This window comes from Lissotriton vulgaris, chromosome 3_2 (assembly GCF_964263255.1).
Source record: "Lissotriton vulgaris chromosome 3_2, aLisVul1.2, whole genome shotgun sequence".
Taxonomy (NCBI): domain Eukaryota; kingdom Metazoa; phylum Chordata; class Amphibia; order Caudata; family Salamandridae; genus Lissotriton; species Lissotriton vulgaris.
In genome coordinates this window covers 172,422,734-172,444,087 of record NC_141690.1, presented here as the reverse complement: position 1 = coordinate 172,444,087, position 21,354 = coordinate 172,422,734, and positions in this window count along the sequence as shown.

Sequence of the window (21,354 nt, the reverse complement as noted above, 5' to 3'; positions counted from 1 at the left end):
ACTCCTTGTGCAATGAGCTCGTCAATAATTCTCAGCAAAGCCACTACAGCATCTGGAGGTAACTTGTATTGTCGTATTCGTGGTAATACCACTCCTGTTTTAAGTGTGACTCGATATGGTGTAATGTGCATACAACCCACATCAGTGGGGCCTTGTGCCCACAAGTGTGCAGGTACATTCTGTAACCGGGGATCCATGTCTCTTAATACATAATGGCCTTTAAAATCTCGCAAAAATAAGCGTACTCCTTCCGGAGAACAGCATATAATAGCTCCTAGAGCTTTCAGTGTCTTTATTCCTAATAAGTTTTCTGGGCATGATTTTGTGAGCAATAAATCTGTAGTCCGTGTCAGAGGACCGACTGCAAGGGGAAGTGGCTGTGATACTTCAATAATAATAGGTTTTCCTGAAAATCCAAGGGAAACATTCTGTGAGCCTGAGAGGGGTGCCCCTGGAACCTCATTGTGACTGATTGTGGTCCTGCTTGCACCTGTGTCAATTAAAAACTTTCGGTCTTTTCCTAACACCTGACTGTGTACATAAGGACCCTCTTGATCTACGGGAACTTCAATAAGGGGCAAACCGAACTCCCTCTCTAGGCTGTTTCATGTGTATCGTTGATAATCGGGATAATCATTTTGTGCATACTGGTACATCTGTTGTGTTGTGTTCTGTGTTGCAGTTATAGGCTGTTGCTGTGGCACTGCTACAGTTTGTGATGAAGCTGGCATAGGCGGAATATGTTGTATATTCTGTGGTACTTGTTGCTGGGCCTGATCCTGTCTAGGTACGCGCGGTCTCTCCTTGGTCTTACCCGTGGAGATGTTGTGTTTCAGAACGGCACAATTGTTTACATAATGACCTGGCTGTTTACAATAGTTACATGTCCCTTTAACAGGAGCTGTCGAATTACTGGGCTGGGTCGCTCCCTTCTTATGGCCATCGGCGGGAACTGACTGGGCAACTAACATTTTCATTTTCGTGTCTTTCATACGTCTTTGTTCGTGTTCTTGCTCTTCTCTAATTCTATTCTGGTGGTACTGTAACATTTGTAACATTTGTGAGGGGGTGTTAGCTTGCCAGGTGCTCTCGACTTTCAGTACTCTATTCTTAACCTGGGGCAGTGAATTCTCGACTAATTTCGTTACAAAAAGATGTGGATATGACTCGCTACTTGCTTTCAGACCGCTATTAATGCCAAAACATTTTTCAAATCTGGTATAGAAATCACTGGTATCTTCATCGGGTTTCTGTTTACAAGCTGAAATGGCACCCCAATCTTCCTTTTTAGTACTTAGTAAACGTGGCAACACTTGTACTAACAATCCTGGTAATGCTTTAACTTTGTCTCCAAGCCCTTGGCCCGGAATTCTAGTATTTTCTTCGTTTTCTAATGCAGCCCAATCAATCTTTGTGTCCCCCACCTCCCACTCTTTTTCTTTGAGTTTCTCGTATATACCGGGGGGCAGTAATACTTTCAATATTTTCATAATGTCGGGATAAGTATAGTCACCCATGAGTATCATGTCTTTTATTTCACGGTGGAAACCTGCGGGATCTTTGTCATGACTAGGTACCAATTTTTTCATTTCCAATAATTCTATTTTAGTTATGGGTGTGTACACAAACACACGTCTAAATGTATTGTCTGCGTTCTGTACTGGGTGCACTTCTCGCAACGGATTCTGTCCGTCGATGTAATACATTTTTCTTTCCATGACATCTGCTGAGTCGGTCTGTGGACATAGGAAGGCGCTATATCTGTGTCGGTGTTCTAGAATTACTTTAATTAGATCGGTACCTAGACCTCTCCATTTGTTCATGAGCAATTCTATTAATATATCAGGCAAGGGGCCTGGATCAGAATGCTGGCTTCTATATAATAAGAGCAGGTGTTGTATCATGTATGTACCAGCTAAACGCTGTTCACTCGGTGTCAGGTTCAAAAACGTATGCGCTAACGCATCATCACCATATTTCTCAGAATTGTCAGCCCATTGCACGGCTGACCTGGCTAATTCTTGTTCGTCCATAGAATCGAGTACATGGTACCCCATTCGTTCTCGAAGTCTGTTATCAGTAGCTTGGAATAAGTGTTCAGGAGTTCTTGGATTACACATGGCTTCTTGGAACATTCTTTTACTTTCTGGACGCACTGGGCGCATTGAATTATTGAAAGGTCTTCCCTTACCTACATATGCTATCGTTTCTCTAACTGGTAATTGTGTCTGCTCTGGGGTCTGCTCTTGCCCGTCCTCCTCCTCCTCTGAAGATTCAAGTTTGTCTGAATCTATTTCCGGTGGTGGCTGTCTTTTCTCATGCATCTTCTTTATTGCATTTCTGATTCTTCGGTACATATTATCTACACAGGCCTCTTTATCGTGATTCCCAGCTGCTATATTCTGGCCCCACCGATGGAGCGCTTTTACGTCTTCCGGGTTCATACCCGGCCTATCCACTTCCCTTATAAAACAGTTTATAAGAAACCGTAATATCTTAGCTTTAGTATCCACTTTCTGATAGGCCATGGCCTCCTTAATACTTTCAGGCCCTACTCCTGTCTGTACAAACTGATATATTCGATCTAGATGATCTACCATTCCAGGTAGTGTTAATAAGAAGTTTGTGACTCGTCGCAAGCGTATTGATGCGAGCAACATTCTTTCGTCATTCTTTTTACCAGGTACTGGATCATATCTACAGTCTCCAAGGTGATCTCCATATAATGTAATATCGCCTGTTCTAGGTGTACGTTGCTGTGCTAGGTCTCTATAGGTCAGCCGATGGGCGGATGGCGGAGTCTGGAAACCTGTCGCTCCTCCGGGCGCGCCTCCTGAGGCGCCCGCTCCGAAGGGGTTCGTTGGGTGTGAAACGGGGGGGGCAGGACCAGGAATAGGTGGAAGGACAGCTGGAAGACCAGGAGGAGTGGCTTGTCGGGGAGGAGGTGTGCGTGGCGGTGCGGTATTTACATATGCGGGGGCCACATCGTCTAGATAGGACGAAAGGAAAATGTCCTTTGCTGTTTTCTGGTGCATTTTAGTCGGGAGCAGTGGGGGTGGTAGTTCTTTCGGTACTTCCGGGGTGGCTTTAGGTAAACCCTCAGTCAAGAGGGGGTACATGCCGTTCATGAGTGTGTTTCGCTGTCTGTCTACCTGTTCTAATTTTACTCGGGTACCTTCCTCAACTAATACATTTTCCTGGGCCTTCTCTGGATCCTCTTTCCTTTTCTCTTCTTTTCTAAGTGCTTTTTCTGTACGCCTATGTGATTCTTTACGCCATAATTCAATGGCATCTTTCTGTGACTGTCTGGCTTTCTTTTTCCACAGTGCCTCTTCTACTCTCATGATGCAATCTGCATCCCATGTCCCAGCAGCGGGCCATCTCTGATTCTCGGATAGTTCTTTAGTGTAGTCCACCCATAAGTCGAGGAATAAAACGGCATCTAGGCCATGCTTGTGGTACATAAAGTACCCTGGAGTGTCCCTAGGTGGAATGGGAACAGCTTCTTCTAATACCCCTTTTCTAGTTTTTATTTGTCTTAATTTGGAAAACAACGGCATCCTGAAATCTGGCTACTTGGTTCTTACTCAGATATGAATACAATGAACACAATAATCACAATAACGATGGTCGAACAATCACTCATACCACGACATATTGAAACACATTAAAACATTTTGACATGAATAATGACAATTAGAAGGTAACTTGCTAACTGCATAATACTAGATACACTGCTCAACAGTGCAGACTGGATATACTGCTAAACAGTACAGATACACTGTCTAAAACAGTGCAGACCAGGTCTGTGTACCCACACCTGTCTTGACCGGCACAAACTAATGCGCACGTCTAGATGCGTCCCCAGCAACGGTACTCACCGGGAAGCACGGAAACGGAAGGCCTCGGAAACCCTGGACTGGATTCGGACTGGATTCGGACTCGACTCGTGACGCAGAAACCTCGGAACTTCGGAACCTGGTGGGCCTCCGTATACCTCGGATCTTGCTCTCTCAGCTAGGCTCTGGTCGGGATCCTCCGCACTTCTCACCGCCTCGTCTGGGTGTCGATCGCAGCCTCAGTCACCTCCGTTGGCCTGAGGGAGATACAGGAAATCCTGCGGGTACGCGTAGTTGTCCGTCCGGCTGTGGCAGGGGGCCAGGCCTGCAACGCACCACCGGCGCGTGAGATGGGGGAGGGGTCCCTATTCGGGCGCCAAAATGTGGTAAATTCTAATTACCGGTGCTTAATTTCTATGCGGTAAAATCAATAAGAATAACTCATAATAAATAAGAGGCAAAATCCGTGATATTTGAGGTTTCTCAAAAGGGTTTTATTCCTATAAAAGGAATTGGGTGATTAGCATATTGGCTCGAGCCAAGGTGGCATACCATTCCGTCACCACATGGGTTCGGGAAGGGACTGACAGACAGAGTCAATGGTAATATGCGAATATGCAAGTATGCGACAATACATTATTGACAGACATTCATATATATAGTCAATCCATTACAGTAAAGGCATATGCAGGAGGCGTAACAGCTGAGAAGAGAGATAAGAATGCGTGTGCGTAATACAAAAGGCGTTACAATAGGCGTGCATGAAGGCGTGAACAAGAACGTCATTGAACATGATGTCACAGATAGGCGGATCCATGAGTGAATCCGGCAGTGTCAGCAGAAATACATGGCAGAGATGCGCGCGCAGCAGTATGACGTGTAATGTACGTGAAACTCGAGGGGTGAAGGGGGACTTGACATTTAGCCCTACAAGTGTAGACGGATGTCTGGATGTCAGATCAACCTAATCCCAAATCGTATCTAATATCTCATGTTTAAGGAACTGTATTATCTGGAGGGAAAAGGTCTCTCGGACAAGAGGCTATTCTATACTGGCTATGAGTGCGTGTATGAGCGTCTACGTGTCTGCATGAGACGCGAGGGGTGCGAGGGAGGGCATGGGCCTACCATGGAAACAGGGCCATGAATTACTTGCATAGAGACAGTGAGGCCTAACCCTTTGCTCTGCAGCTGGAAGGATGTTGACGTGAATCTACCAGACAGGAATGTATTTTCAAAGAGTGGAGCAGATAATTCGAAGGTTGAATACAGTCTTGGCAGGCAACGGGCTGAGCCGAACACCGTTAGCCGCGCCAGAAGTAAGGCAGGGGTCACTGGCACAGAGGTAGCCTGGGCTGGGTCTTTCAGAGTCAGAAGGCAGGAAAAAAGGCTCGATGGCAGAATTCAGGCCTACTTCGCCAGAGCTGAAAAACATGTGCAGTATACCACAAAAAGACGTTGGCATAGCATATTTAGAAACTGAATATTCAATCCGTTCATGGCGGATCTGAAAGAGAACATGTTTACGTTGGACGCAAATGTATTTGCGTCTTCATAGCTGGCACAGGAGGGAAGTTACATGCACTTCAAGCTAGTACATGGAGTCGGTGGGGTCTAAGTTAGGGGACACAATCAATCATAAAATTTATATTACCTCAGTGTGGGAGTGGAGGAAGGGAACGGCCATAAGGGTGAAAGGGAACCTAGAAAAATGTTAGAGATAGAAAAAGAAATTTGGGTGTGAAAGAATTTATTATTTTGGGACCAAATCAAAAGCCAAAAGCGGGAAAGGTAAGGGCAATCAAACAACATATGTTTTAAATCTGCTGAGGGATGTTTGTATGACCAGCAATGGGAAGAAAGGTCAGAAGAAAAGTAGGCTAGTTTCATCGGAGTGAAGAGAAAGCGTTTGTATAAGAAGTATAAAGTTTGAGAGGTGCTGACTGTTCTGGACGTCTTATGAATCTTTAACCATAATTTATCCCAAAAGGGAGTACTCCAACAATCCGCGAGGTCTTTTTCCCAGGCCAATTCACATTTACTTTTGGGTCTATCCGAAAGTGAAGAATAAGTTACGATAAAGTGATGAGGCAGAAGTAGAGGAAGATAGCAAAGGAAAGAGTATTGTGCATTTGTTAGGAATAGTGGGAGTAGTAGGTAGGGAGGTGAAGGTATTGCTGGAGGAATGGGAGGAGTAAATTATTTTGAGATTTACAAGAGGAAGGTAGAGAGAAGGACGATTGAAGATCTAGAAAAGAACGAGGAAGATTACTAGAGACCAATTGAGAAATCCATTGTAAACCGCTAGATCCCCATACCTTACAGTAAAAGGTTCTACCTTTGAGGGGTATTAAATTATTATTCCAAATGGGTTGGAGATCCAGCGATGAGTTAGTAGGGAAGGAGGATGGAAGTAGAGGCATTCGTATTTTACGAGTATCGGAAATAACTGGAGAACGAAAGGAAGTAATGGTTTTAGTAAAAGCAAGAGATTCATCAAAATGGAAAGGGGCTATGAAAGAGGAGGATGAGAATCTTGATCCGGATCAGAAGAAGAAATCTAACGAGAGGCTTGACGAAGTGAAAAAGCAAGATGATAGGATTTGAAATCAGGAAATTTAAGACCACCAGAAATGTTATCATCTTTAAGGGCAGCAAGAGAAATACGAGGAGATTTATTTTTCCAAAGAAATTTGTTTAAAATGGAATCATTCTTTTTAAAATAAAAATTAGGAACATGAACTGGAATCATGGATAAGAGATAAAGGATGAGTGGAGAGAGCATCATTTTGATAGAGTCTAAGCGTCCCCACCAGGAGAGAAAAAGTGGATGCCAACGGTCAATAGAAGAAGATAACGATTTGGAAATAGCATCAACATTTTCTCTTAAGGTGTCAGGGAAGGAAGAAGAGAACCATAAGCCTAAGTATTTAATTTTAGTAGTTTTCCAAGAAAAACCAGTTGAAATAAAATCTTGTTTTAGGCAAAGAACATTTAAGGGAAGAACCTCACATTTGTCTGAATTCAGATGATAAGAAAGCCGGAAGAGAGGTAGAGGGGTTGGAGCAGAAAAAGAGAAGAATATCATCAGCGTATACTGACAATTTAACTTGAGAAGTACCAAGTTTAAAACTGGAAATTCTATCATCTAGTCTGATTTTCGTTAAGAAGGGTTCTAAGGCAACTATAAATCAAAGAGGGGAGAAGGGCAGCCTTGGCGGACACCTCGAAATAGAGAAAAGGAAGATGAAGTTTTCCCATTGACAAATATAGAGGCTTTCGGATCTGAATATAATGATGAGATACAAGAAATCTATTTGGGAGGAAAACCAATCCATTTAAGAGCCTGAAACATAAAATCCCATCCAATTCTGTCGAAGGCATTCTCAGTATCTAATGCTATAGCAGCAATGGGATGATCAAGGGAAGAGGCTTTACTAAGAATATTAAAAAAGACTCTGGAATTATCTGAAGACAGAAGACCTTTAACAAAACCAGATTGTTCCGGTCCAAGAATATATGGAAGAATGGGGTCAATACGAAGAGCAAGGATCTTAGCAAAAATCTTAAATTAAACAAGGAGATTGGGCGGTAGTTTTTACAAAGAGAAGGGTCCTTATTTTCTTAGTGGATTAAACAAATCACTGCTTCTTGAAAAGAACCAGAAGAAGAGTTACATTGTATAAAATATTGATAAAGCGTTAGAAGGTGAGGAAGTAATAAAGGGGAAAAATTATGATAGATTTCAATAGTAAAGCTATCAGGGCCAGGTGCTTTACCCCTTTTTAATTTGGAAACAGCTGTTTTAATTTCGGATAAAGAGATGTCAGAATCCAAAGAGGAAAAGTCCAAGCTATGTGTGAAGGGGAAAGAAGTGAGTCAAAAAAAAAGGAGAGCGCAGCGGAAGAGGGGCGTTGTTCTGGTGTGTATAAGGTCTTATAAAAAGAAACAAATTCATTGAAATGTCCTCATCTTTAAAAAATTCCTCACCTGCATTGTTACGAATGGATTCAATTTTTGTCCGTTCTTCACAAATTTTTAAATAGTTCGCAAGCAATTTGCCCATTTTGTTTTGTCCTCCATAGCATTGGGCACTACTTTTCAAAAGGTAAGAGGAAGCAGCTTCTGTGGAAGATTTATTGAAGGATATTTTAACTGCAATAAGTTTATTTAAGGAAGTATTGGAATTCATATGGTAATAAGAGTATTCCAGCTGTTTAATTTCAGCTAACAGTTGAGTCTTTTGTTTCTCAAAAAATTTTCTTTTCCGCGAAACGAAGTTGATAATAAAACCTCTAGCCGCCGCATTGAAAGAATCCCAGATCATTACTGGAGAGGATTCTGGGGAAGAGTTAAGAGAGAAGAATTCAGTCGCAAAAGAAGTGAATTGGCTTGTGAAGTTAGGATCTGAAAGTAATGTATTATTAAAACGCCATCTGCCAGAATGAGGAGAGAAGGGGAGCAAATCAAAGTCCACAAAGACGGGAGCCTGTTTGGAAATCAGGATAGAACCAATTTCAGAGTGTGAGACAAGCTTGGAGAGAGGTTTACTGAGAAAGAGATAGTCTATTCTGGACTGCGAATTATGAGGGGGAGAATAAAAAGTATATTCCTGTAAATCAGGATTGCAAAGCCTCCAAATATCAGAAAAGGCTTTGCGACGAATGGCAGAGGTAAATTGTGAGTGCATTCTAGTGTTGGAAAATTTAACTGTGGAGCATCTATCTAAAATGGGATCAAAAACCTGGTTGCAATCACCTCCAAAAATGATATAATTATCGTTGAATGTAACAAGCTTATCAGAGATTGAAGTCCAAAACAAATTGTCAATAGAAACAGGAGCATATATATTAAACAATACTAAAGATATTTGATCAAAAAGTAATTTGACAATTACCCAACGACCCTCTAGATCGTTTTCTTGATGTAGCACTGTAATATTATATTTTTTGTGGCATAGGATAGATAGACCATTTTTCTTCCCAAGGGCAGGAGAAGAGAAGACATGACCCACCCAACCTCTCTTCAATTTATTCGCTTCAATCTCTGATAAATGAGTTTCATGGATAAAAACAATATCAGCATTTAATTTAGCTAAAAGACTTAACACACCCTGCCATTTTATAGTGTTATTAACTCCTTTAACATTCCAAGTTAAAACTCTAAATGTAAAAGATTAATGTGGGATATGTACATATGATACTAATAGAAACAAGATATACAATATCTATTTGAGTAAGAACAAAAACAGATTTGAGAATAGGCGTCAAAATACTGAAACTGTTATCAGAAGATAAAATATAATCAACTTGACTAAAAACATATGAAGATGAACTATGCATTATATTGTAAGAAATGTAGAAGAGAACAATAAAACAAAGCAACACAGGAGTACTAATATCAAGTAGGAAATGAAGAAGAGGTATAATAAGGTAAAAGAAGAGAAAGGAAGGTAGGTATTGGGTGATAGAAAATAGATAAGGGTAATCAAAGACCACAAAGGGGGTGCATGAGAAAAGAGGAGGAAAGAAGAAAAGGAAAAAAGAAAAAAAGGAAAAGGAGGACAAACAGAGAACAAAAATGTACAAGAAATGTGATATGCAACTTAGAAAAAAACAAGAAGGATACATACCACAGGAAGACAAGGAGGTAGGGGGTGGTGGAGCCGTAAGGGGGGACGACAGGGCCAAACCGGAGGGATCACAGAGATGCACGCAGGGCAAAACAATCTCCAGTTGAAGACGAGAGGTAAAAAATGAGAGGGACCATAGACCGCATCTAGAGGGAAGCAAAGAAAATATTGTTAAACTATCACAAAAGTATAAGGATGAGATACAGTGTAAAAGACTGAGTTACAAAACTTAATAAAATAAAAAGGAAAAGGTACAAAATGGATACAGAAGTGGATACAAATAGGAAGATAACGGCATGATGAGAGACATTCTTCAAACAGGGTATAACATTCATATCAATTGGCCTACATAGTAATTACTGAATAGGAATGTCCATAGAATCGGTGGTGCAGGAGTCAAGAAACTTTTGAAGCTGGACCGGGTCTCTGTAAGTTGTCGTCTTATTGTTGTAAGTCACTTTGAACAGGCACAGATGGAATAAACCATAACGAGCATTCAAGGAACGAAGTGCTGGTCTCATCTCCAGGAATTTCTTGCGACGGTCCCCCGTAATTTTAGCATAGTCTTGTGCAAAGAAGAGATTGGAGCCATTCCAGGAGATCTTACCCTTCCTTTTAGCAGACTGAAGAACTTTAAGTAAGTCTGTGCATTCCAAAAAATACAAAATGACACCTCTGGGTTTTACGGTAGACGATGAAGTAGTAGAGATGCAAGAGGGAGGTCCTAAACAGTGTGCTCGTTGGATGTTCAGTGGTGGAGAGTCGGCAAGGCCCAAAAGCTGAGGTAAAAAGGATTGAAAAAAGGTTATACGATTGGATCCTTCAAGTCCTTCAGCAAGACCATAAATGCGAAGATTATTGCGTCTATTTCGATTTTCCAAAATTTTCACCTGTTGTTTAAGGGTCTGAATTTCCTTCTGCATGTCAGGAACCACTGCTGTAAAAGATAGGACTGAGGAGAGAGATTTCTCTAAGTGATCCACTTTCTGTTCTGTATGGGACCAGTTATCTTCCAGATTTTGATGGCGAGTATTGGTGTCAGCCATATATGGTTTGAGAGAGCGGATTTCTTCCATGAAAGGTTTCAGTGAGCATACCTCTTCCAATATAAGTTCCATGAAAATGGACGAAGATGTGTTGGTGGGTGATGGCGGGTTCACCTTCACTCTCTTCCCAGTAGAGGATGTCATAGGAGACCCTTTAGTAATGAGTTTTGCATTTGAGCGAGAAGAAGGTACAGGGGAATTTTTCGTGAGAAGAGAATCACTTGTGACATCTTCAGAAGTGTCCTGCAAAACACTAAAGGGGTTAACATCTGCCAGGGATTGTGGAATTGGTTGAGGCTCAGTGCGGTTTTGGCGCACCATTGTCAGTAAGGAAGTAAAAAGCACTAGGTACACAATTCGTACTTAATTGAGAGCAAAAAGGTGCGAGTAATGAAGCTTAAATCGCAATCACCACCATACAAGAAAAAGAGTGCCACCAAATCTCAATTACCAGAGAAGAGGGGGGAATTACAAAAATATGCAGGAAAAAAGGCTGGAAAAAATCATGAAGAAATCCACAAAGGCTGTTTGAGTTAAAATGAGAGGAGAATTCACGAGAGGGGATGAGTTGTAGAGACATGAAGAGAGCAGCATCTCAAAATGGCGGCCATAGTGATTATGTGGGCTGAAGAAAACAAAAAGAAGATCCCAAATCCAATAAATCACATGTCTGGTGTAGAGAATAAAAGTAAAGTTCAGACTTTGAGGAGTTTTGAGGAAGTGAGTACACCACCTAGTGAAAAGGCTCTCAAAATCCAGAGTAATGAGGAAGAGCAGTGTTTTGTGAGGCGAGGAGCATCGCAAAATGGCGGCCGCGCTAAGACGCGGAGCTCCGAGATAGCAAAATGCTCCAACAGCGCGTTTCCGCTCACCCCATAAGCTGGCAAGTAGCTCCAAAGATGCAGCAGGTATTCCGCCGTAAGTAGAAGCGGTGTGGCAGGACCTGCAATCGTTGGTAGCATCCGGGAGAGTTCCGGTCAACTACGGCATCACGGAGCCCCTCGGGAAAGCCGCCATTCCCGCTGGTGCCTAAGCCACGCCCCCCCAAGTTGGAAGTCTTTTATGCCACTGAGACGTCTGATCTAGGATCCAGTCAGCTACGCTTTGGCGTCACTCTGGGATCAAGTGATGGCGGTCCAGTTCTTCTCACCCAAGCAGGGGAACAGCAGGGAGAAGGGCAGCACAGCAAGGCAGGAGTCCAACTAAGCAGTAGTCCAGCTGAGTCCCAGTCCTTCAGCAGCACACCAGTCCTTCTTCCTGGCAGACACTCCACATGTCCAGACATGGACTGAAGTGGTGGTGTCAGATGTCAAGTACATATACCCTGTATGTCCTTTGAAGTGGGGGAGACTTCAAAGACAGGCCTTTAAGTGCACAGAGATCCTGCCCTGCCTACAGAGCAACTAAAGGGGGATATGCAGCCATTTGTGTGTGGACAGGACACAGCCTATTCAAGTGTAAGTGTGGCTGCGCCCAGCTCCTTCCTCCCATCCTGTCAGGATGGCTCATCAAGTTACACCTAAGCTTCAATTGTAGGTGGCTTTCTAGGTGGAATACATAAAGACTTATGATCTGGGGTAGGCAAAAAAAAGGTTTGGAGGTGACCATGCAGAAAGGGTTATTTTCTAACACAAATGTGTTGGGTTTAAAGGGGAGGACCCACATTGATGTGAGAAAATTACCTTACTACCCTCTATTTACCCCATTTCTCCTACTTCCATTTTCTAATTTTAGCTTCATTGAACTTGCCTTAAGCTGGGTCAGATCTTTCATTGTCCTTTTTATTCACCTCTATCTCTTCCTTCTCCCTTTCTACTCTGCCATTTCTTTGAAACACTCTCTTACCAACTTTTACATCCTGTTTGTCCTTCTCCTCTCATTGCCTCTTACCACAAAATATGATTTTTTTAATGGTACAGTTCTTTTTGGCAATTTATGGTTGTGAAATTAAAACATGTACTTACAGCTCATTGCAAAGACTTATGCTGATATTCCATAGGTGTGTGCATAATACAAGGACAACCCATTTTTGCTTTAGGTATATAGTGTAGTTCAATTATTAATGTAGCACAGAATACTGTCATTAAAAAAACAGGACACATTTGCTCTTTTGGTTTTATGAATTCTTGCCTTACCTAATAGGAACAAGTAAAAATGTATCTGATACATGTGAGAGATTGGATTGATGGTTGGGGGGTTGAGAGCCTGTCTCAAACAACAGCCACTAAATTAAGCTGCGCTTAACCTTCTGGTAACTTGGTACAAATACAGTTGGGCTTCACTTAGAGGCAATGGATAAAGTATTCATGCAGCACTTAAATAGTAATAAAGTGAGACCACAACACAAGACAATCTCCACACCGATTTAGAAAAATAGAGTAGGTTGTTATAAATAATTAACACCAAAACAATAAACATCCAATCAGTAGAATCAGAGTTATGAATTGTTTAAGTTTAAAGTGAAAAATGGCACCTAAAAGATCAAAGTGCCAACGTTGGATATTTAGTCATGGAAGACAGGGACAATATCGAATCTTGTGGCTGACCACCATGATCAGATACACAAAGTGGATTGGTCTCCATCTCCGATCACTTTTTGAAGTAGAAGAAATTTTGGACAAAAATTGTCTGGGAAGAGTTCAGAGGGGTAAGGCAGTCGGTAGTATCCTGGAGGAGTCTTCACTGGACAGCAGCTGGACAAAGTCGCAGTGAAGATTTCTACATTCAGTGTCAGTCATTTTTTTTTGGGTTGAATATCTCAAGCCGGAGGATGAAGGCAGTAGCCAACGAGGGCTTCACTAGGCTGGATACCCCTTCTGCAAGGAGCCGCTGAACAGAGCTGTTGCAGAGAGGAACATAGTAGGTTCTACCCGGAAGACATGCCAATCGATTCTCAGAGCATTTTTTTGGCAAAAAATATTCCAGGTCCAAGGTTTTGGATTTTGTCTATTTAAGCACTTTTGGCACTGCTTCCAAGACTCCAGGATTAGAGGGGCACTATAGGAAGGCCCAGGAGTCGCTCAGACTTGGCTCAGGTGACGGTTCAAGACGGGTGGAGCCTTTTCTGTACCTGATCAGGTGGCCGGCTAACTCTGGGAGTCCTGGGTTCATGTAAAAAAGTTTGTCTCAAGCAGCAGGACAGACCACTGAGGGCACAAGGCAGACTTCAAGCAACAGGGCAGTACTCTTGATGCAGCAGGGCCGTCCTCTGAAGCACCCAGCAGGACACAGGCAGCTGAGCAGTTTTCTGGGAGTCCTTCTGTAGGCTCAGAAGGGAACTTAAGAGTGTGTCTGAGGGTCCTAATTTTATACCTGGTGCTAGCTTTGAAGTAGAAGAGACTTCTGGAGTGTTTTCCCCACAGAGGTGTCTGGAAAGTCATGCCTCCCTACCCTGATCCCGCTACAATAGGCTATTGTGCAGTTCTTTGTGTGTGGGCTGAGGCAGTGTCTTTGAAGTCCAAATGGGACAGCGCGTAACTCTGCCACCTCATCCGGCCAGTATGCCCCACTCTGCCAACACACAGTCCCTCTGAGGCTGTCTGGAAGGAACACAGAAAGGCCAACTGCCAACTACACCTAGTCATGTGACCCAGGAAAAAGGCCGCAGGCACCAAATGGTTAGGAATAGAAAATGCTAACTTTCTAAAAGTAAGGAGAAGTACAGCTAGAATGCAATCAATAAGTACAACTGATTCAAACAAAATAATCCATTCCTCTCAAATTCATCAAATGAAAGTGTGCACCTGGTGGGGGGGGGCTGTGTATGCCTCCTGATAAAAATATAGACAAGGGAACCTGGATTGATATCCATGGAATCCAAGTGCACTACTATAAGGTCGCTTAATACTAAGCGTACATTAAATTACTTTCATCCAAATAAATCTAAAGTCATAGATAAATCTAATCGGTAGCTAAATAAATTTCAATTCAAAACATTTGTATCAAATCACTCCAAAATGATCAAACATGGAGAATGACTATAGTGGAATCTGCTTTAATTCAGTCCATTGCAGCTACTTTTCAAAAGAAACACAATGATGCTTTTTCTCAGCAATGCAGATCGGCAGAAATCATCTTTCCGAATGCATTTTGGGCTGTATTGAGCCCTTCATCAGGGGAATGTAGAACATGAATTGTAACATGAGTGTCTCAATCTCTCATTAATAACTCATACACTGTAAAGGATGAAAGCTTAGTGAAGAGCTCAAAAGGGTCAGGTGATGAAGTGGCACTAGACATGACTACTACAAAAGCGTCATGAGAAAAAACAGATTGATGACAGTGAAAAAAGAAGAAAGAAACCATAGATCAAAAGGTCACCCATTGTGTAGTGCACTTACTGAAATAAATAAATAAATGTTCCTGCCGAAAAACGCCGCATTTAAAACACTATAAAAAAATCATGCGAACTGCTACAAAAAAAACAACAAAGCCAAGTGAGCTACAGTAATGTGTGCTAGAAATCAAACCTGTGTCTAAGAATAAATAGTTAAAGCCTATCTCTAATGGTAGCTGTAAAAGCTTAACAATGGATAAAGGAGCCTGTAAAGCGAAAAACCACAGAGTAATGAATGCTAGTCGTGAAACTGGTGAAAAAACTAAAGTTGGGAACCAAATCAAACCCAGTTCTTACCAGTATGAGAGGGTCAACTCACGTGCAGCCTCAAAACTGAAGAAACAACATCTCGCACAAGTATATTGCTCGGCGTAGTTTAAAACCAAGAACGCGACGTTACGTGCCCAACGTGAATTTCACAGAAATAGAGAAAAGACAGTGCCTGCACAAAATAGAACAAAACAAAAAACAGACTTATGTTGCATGATGTTGAAAGTGAACGAGAAGTGAGAGAGGGGTTACAATGAAACTTTCCAAAAATGGCTAAATCCTATAAATGAAATAAGTAAAGTAAGTACTTAAATGTGCCTGCCTATACAAACCTATTTACAAAAGGGGGTGGTGATGAACAGAGTGTCTGAATTGAGCAGACCACTCTTACCCAGTCCAAAGATCAGGGCTTGATCCATCACCGTTATTTATCTCACTGCCCCATCCCAGCTCAGAACCTGGCTATAAGCAAATCAGTCTGTCCCTGGCCCAGTGCATCATGGGAACAGGGCAGACTAAACTACCAAGCCAATTCTTTACCAGAAAGGAGACAAGCTACCGGGGACCGGTTTCTGGCATTTCAGCCTCTTCGGCCCGGCTTGCTTGAATCCTGATGGAGCAGTGAGAAAGGGACTCATGTCTGAGTATACCCTGCCACACCTATAGTGGCCAAAATCGATTTACAAAAGGGGGTGGTGATGAACAGAGTGTCTGAATTGAGCAGACCACTCTTACCCAGTCCAAAGATCAGGGCTTGATCCATCACCGTTATTTATCTCACTGCCCCATCCCAGCTCAGAACCTGGCTATATGCAAATCAGTTTGTCCCTGGCCCAGTGCATCATGGGAACAGGGCAGACTAAACTACCAAGCCAATTCTTTACCAGAAAGGAGACAAGCTACCGGGGACCGGTTTCTGGCATTTCAGCCTCTTCGGCCCGGCTTGCTTGAATCCTGATGGAGCAGTGAGAAAGGGACTCATGTCTGAGTATACCCTGCCACACCTATAGTGGCCAAAATCGATTTACAAAAGGGGGTGGTGATGAACAGAGTGTCTGAATTGAGCAGACCACTCTTACCCAGTCCAAGGATCAGGGCTTGATCCATCACCGTTATTTATCTCACTGCCCCATCCCAGCTCAGAACCTGGCTATATGCAAATCAGTCTGTTCCTGGCCCAGTGCATCATGGGAACAGGGCAGACTAAACTACCAAGCCAATTCTTTACCAGAAAGGAGACAAGCTACCGGGGACCGGTTTCTGGCATTTCAGCCTCTTCGGCCCGGCTTGCTTGAATCCTGATGGAGCAGTGAGAAAGGGACTCATGTCTGAGTATACCCTGCCACACCTATAGTGGCCAAAATCGATTTACAAAAGGGGGTGGTGATGAACAGAGTGTCTGAATTGAGCAGACCACTCTTACTCATTGCACCATCAGGATTCAAGCAAACCGGGCCGAAGACGGCTGTAATGCCAGAAACCGGTCCCCGGGAGCTTGTTTCCTTCCCAGTGTAAGAATTGGCTTTTGTAGTTTGGTTTGCCCTGTTCCCATCATGCACTGGGACAGGAACAGACTAATTTGCATACAGCCAGGTTCCGAAACTGGGATGGTGCAGTGAGCTAAAAAACGGTGTTGGATCTAGCCCTGATCTCTTGACTGGGTGAGAGCTTTCTGCTTAATTCAGAGACTCTGTCCCTCACCACCCCTTGTTGTAAATATTTTTGTCCACCCTAAGCGTGGAAGGGTATTCTCAGATGTGAGACCCTTGCTCATTGCACCATCAGGATTCAAGCAAACCGGGCCGAAGACGGCTGTAATGCCAGAAACCGGTCCCCGGGAGCTTGTTTCCTTCCCAGTGTAAGAATTGGCTTTTGTAGTTTGGTTTGCCCTGTTCCCATCATGCACTGGGACAGGAACAGACTAATTTGCATACAGCCAGGTTCTGAAACTGGGATGGTGCAGTGAGCTAAAAAACGGTGTTGGATCTAGCCCTGATCTCTTGACTGGGTGAGAGCTTTCTGCTTAATTCAGAGACTCTGTCCCCCACCACCCCTTGTTGTAAATATATACAAACCTATGGCCCAAGGACCTGCCTATTCAAAACTAACATGAATAGAAATCTGTACCATAGCGCTTGATCTAGTACACTTGGTGGGCCAGCACAAATACAAATAATAAGCAAAAGCAGGCTTGCGAAAAAAAATCATAGTAATGATCATAACTGACATTAATATAAATAAGAAGGTACTACACAATCAATACAATAAAATGTGTACATCCGATACTAATTTGCAAGAAACAAGACAGTTCAAACTTATCATTCAACCCTTTTGGGTAGAGGGTCTTCAAAAACCAAATCCAATGGGTTTCATTTTGCAATAGGAATCTAGACAGATCTTTTTCTGGTAGCGGTTTGATGATTTCTACTACACTAAATCTTAGTTGCACTATTGTATGATTGTGTTCTAGCCAATGCTGTGACAAAGGCGAACTTAAAGTTCAGGTCTGTATTTTGCTCTTGTGTTCAGTGATACAGGTCCGTAGACCTTTCATTTTTTCCAACATAATAAAGACCACATGGGCATTTTATAACATAGATGACATGTGAGCTGATGAAATTAGCAGTAAAATTAAATACAATGTTCTTGCTTGATCTAGGATGAGAGATTTGTTTACCCACTATTACATTATTACAATGCGAGCAATTTAAGCACCTGGTAATGCCCTTGTGGGTACCCTTTGTGGTGGATGAAGGTGATGCCCAAATCTCCTTTAGGTTACGAGAACATTTGCACGCAAACAAAGAGGATTAGAAAAAAACCCTGAAAATCAGATTCAGATTGAAGAAATTTCCATCGGTTTAACACTATCTTCCTAATCAAGTGTGAATGAGATTAAAAAGTGGAAACAAATACTTCTCTGGCTATAGTTTTCCTATCAGTGGGCTTTTTCAGCAAAAGACTTCTTTCAACCTGCTGTGCACGTGCCTCAGCTTGATTAACAATATCAAGAGGATAACCCCTGGCCATACATTCTTGTTTGAATTCCTGTGTTGTCTTGGCAAGCCTAATTCAGGTGAACTGGGAATACGGAAGATGGCGTTTAGGAGACCATGGATGAAAACTGTGATACATCAAAGTGTTGTTTCGATCTGTACTTTTCCTAAATACACTTGTACTCATTTGGGAGCCGTTGCGTCCTATGCAAACATCCAAGTAAGAAACAGTCTGGGAATCTATGACAGATGTAAACTGAATCCTAGGGTTCTTATTGTTTAAATCCTTAACCATGCTCTCCAAATCACTTTGTGTACCATGCCCAATCATTAAAATATCATCAATACAGCGACGATATGTGTGTGTTTTTTTTTTGGGGGGGGGGGGGGGCGGGGGGGGGTTGGGTTTTTTTTTTTTTCCCCCAACATCCGATGATTAAGCCCACCCACTCAACAGTTCAGTATTGTGGTCTGCCCAGAATTCGACATCTATATACTGAATATTTTGGCACGAAGTTGCCTTGAGACATCGTCACAAGATGTATGGTTGTTCCTATCACCTCATAAAATTCTCTGCTGAGTTGTGAAGCGGCTCAATTCTCAGGGTCTTGCTCCAAAAAGCAGTGAGATGGTTGGTTGGTTTCTTCCGCATCTAAGGGACGTGTGTCGGGCAGATGAGGATTAAAGAAGAAGAAAAAGAAAAAAAATACAGCGACGATATACAATTAACTTGCTCATCCAGTTAGTGTTTGACAATATGTGTTCTGTTTCAAATGTCATCATATAAATGTTGGCATAGCTAGGAGCACCAGTAAAGCCCATAGAGGTTTCATTAGATTGAAGATAAAAGCGATCCTTCAATTTGAAATAACTGTGAAAGAAACAAAAATGCAAAAGTGCAAGAAAAAAGATTTTATTTGCATCAGGTACCTCATATTGCAGTAGGGCCCAATCAATGGGCCCTACTGCATATGTGCCCTTACATATGTGATTTCACATATGTAAGGTATAGACCTTACATATTTGGAATCGAGGTGTATAAGGCAACCAGGTCTACTGTGCATAACCATTCGTCAGCAACATCAGGAATCTGAACCTCATTTAAAATCTGTAACAAATGAGTCGTATCTTGAAGATAGGAGGGACTGGCTTGCACTATTAGCTGTAAAAATGTGACTAAATATTGCCCAGGTGGTTTATGTAGCGATCCACACCCAGATAAAAATGGTCTCAGCGGTGGGTTCATCAAGTATTTATGTACCTAAGTTAACATGTATAACCCTGGTCTGCATGGGATTCTAATTCTTCATTGTTTCTAAGTGCTTTCCAAGCAAAATGTTTGCTTCTGGACAAATTTGCTGGCACAGTGGACTTAGCAGGCAATTTAGATAAATCTTGTCTAACTAAGGTCTCAAAATTGTCTAAGATCTTATGAGAAATAGGGGAAGTGAAAGAACTCTTAGACTTGCATTTGCGACATTCAGAATTTGGCTCAACCAGGGATTCAGAGTTGAAAGTCAAAAAAAGTACCAAAGTCTCCGTTTTGTAGTGAATTTGTGTAAGGCCATCTCGGAATCTAAATGTTTAGAGTGAAATGTAGGAACAAAGGAACTCCCTTTTTCCAAGGGTGACAATTTATTCTTAGATAAACTGTAAGATAAAATATTTTATAACTAATACTTCTTTTGATGGCCTGGTCTGCCTGTTGTTGCTGAATCTATGCTCTCCGGGAGTTTGGCTGTGACTACAGTGAGTTGATTGTGAGGATTGTTCGCCGCTGGGCTTGTCTCTAAAAAATACACTTTTTAACCACTAGATACAGCTATTGTGGTGAAGCTGGTGGATGTGGACATAGCTTGAGGGCGATTAGGTTGAGTGTCACTGATGGAAACCAAAGTTTCTTCAGAAGAGGTGGTGCTAGCTTTATTCCAATTACATTTTTAAGCATGTACCACCACCCAAGTATACACCTCATCTAACTTATAATCTATTGTATCACAGCAGAACTTTCCGATTTTTCACTCATGGTTTCCTTTTGCGTAAACATTGAGTTTTGTATTAATGTAAAATAAGGTAGATTGCCAATTATCTGCCTCCATGTGTAGTGATGATCATTCAAACTTGATTAAAAAGATAGTGTTAAACCTATGGGAATTACTTCAATCTGAATCTGATTTTCAGAGTTTATTTTCGTGTCCCCTTTGTTTTCGTGCAAACGTTCTCATAACCGAAAGGCATTTTGACATCACCTTCATCCACCACAAAGGGGACCCACAAGGGCATGACCAGGTGCTTACATTTTTCGCATTGTAATAATGTAATAGTGGGTAAACAAATCTCTCACCCTATAACTATGGAAATAGAAAGAAGAATGGTCTATCCTCAATCTGTGGCGGCCATCTTAGTTTGGTCTACCTACTTCATCCCCATATACTAGATTATTGCAATCTCCTTTAATGGACAATGACACTTGTGTTTTGTTTATGGAATCACTTAATATCATCTGATACTTGGGACCGGTGTTTCCCTCCTGCCTCCATACCCTTTCTGTCCAGTTTAATGAGCTGAGAGCTGGGCTTTAGGGCTTCCGGATGAACGTCGCATACTGCTACAATACCCCTAATACTACTGTGCTGGCTTACATACCTGAGTCGCCTGATGCTCCTGATCTACCTACCTGATTGCTGTTGACATGGGAGCCCGGCCCATACTTTGACTCTTGCTGGGCTTGCTTGATTCGTGTGGTTTTTCCCTAGCCTTGTTGTATACTTGGAGGGACACCCATTCTGTGTATTTTGTTTTTACTATTTTGGCTACTGATAAGTCATTACTATTGCCCAATAGGAATAGTTCAGCCTGGCACCTCCCAGGATATCCAACTCCCTTGGTATCTGTTTGTTCCTTCATGATCATGCACTAAACGCTGGGCGCTCATTACCTACTGGAACCATATTAATTTTGCCACAGTTGGAGGGGCCTGGCTTAATCAGTCCTTTTTGTCCTCATATCTTGAGGTAATTATTTTCTTTAAGACCGCAAAAGGTTTGCCTGAACTGCATCCCTTATAAAGATGTATTCCCCTCTAAAGCTCTACCTCCAAGTAATTGCGGCCTAACTTCCTGTCTTTTAGTCCTGGATAGTCAGGTTGCTTGGGTCTTGATATTCCCCAATGAATCAGAGGTCTCGCTGCTAGCTAAATTGATTCTGCTACTCAAGTTCAAGTATTTTTATTTAT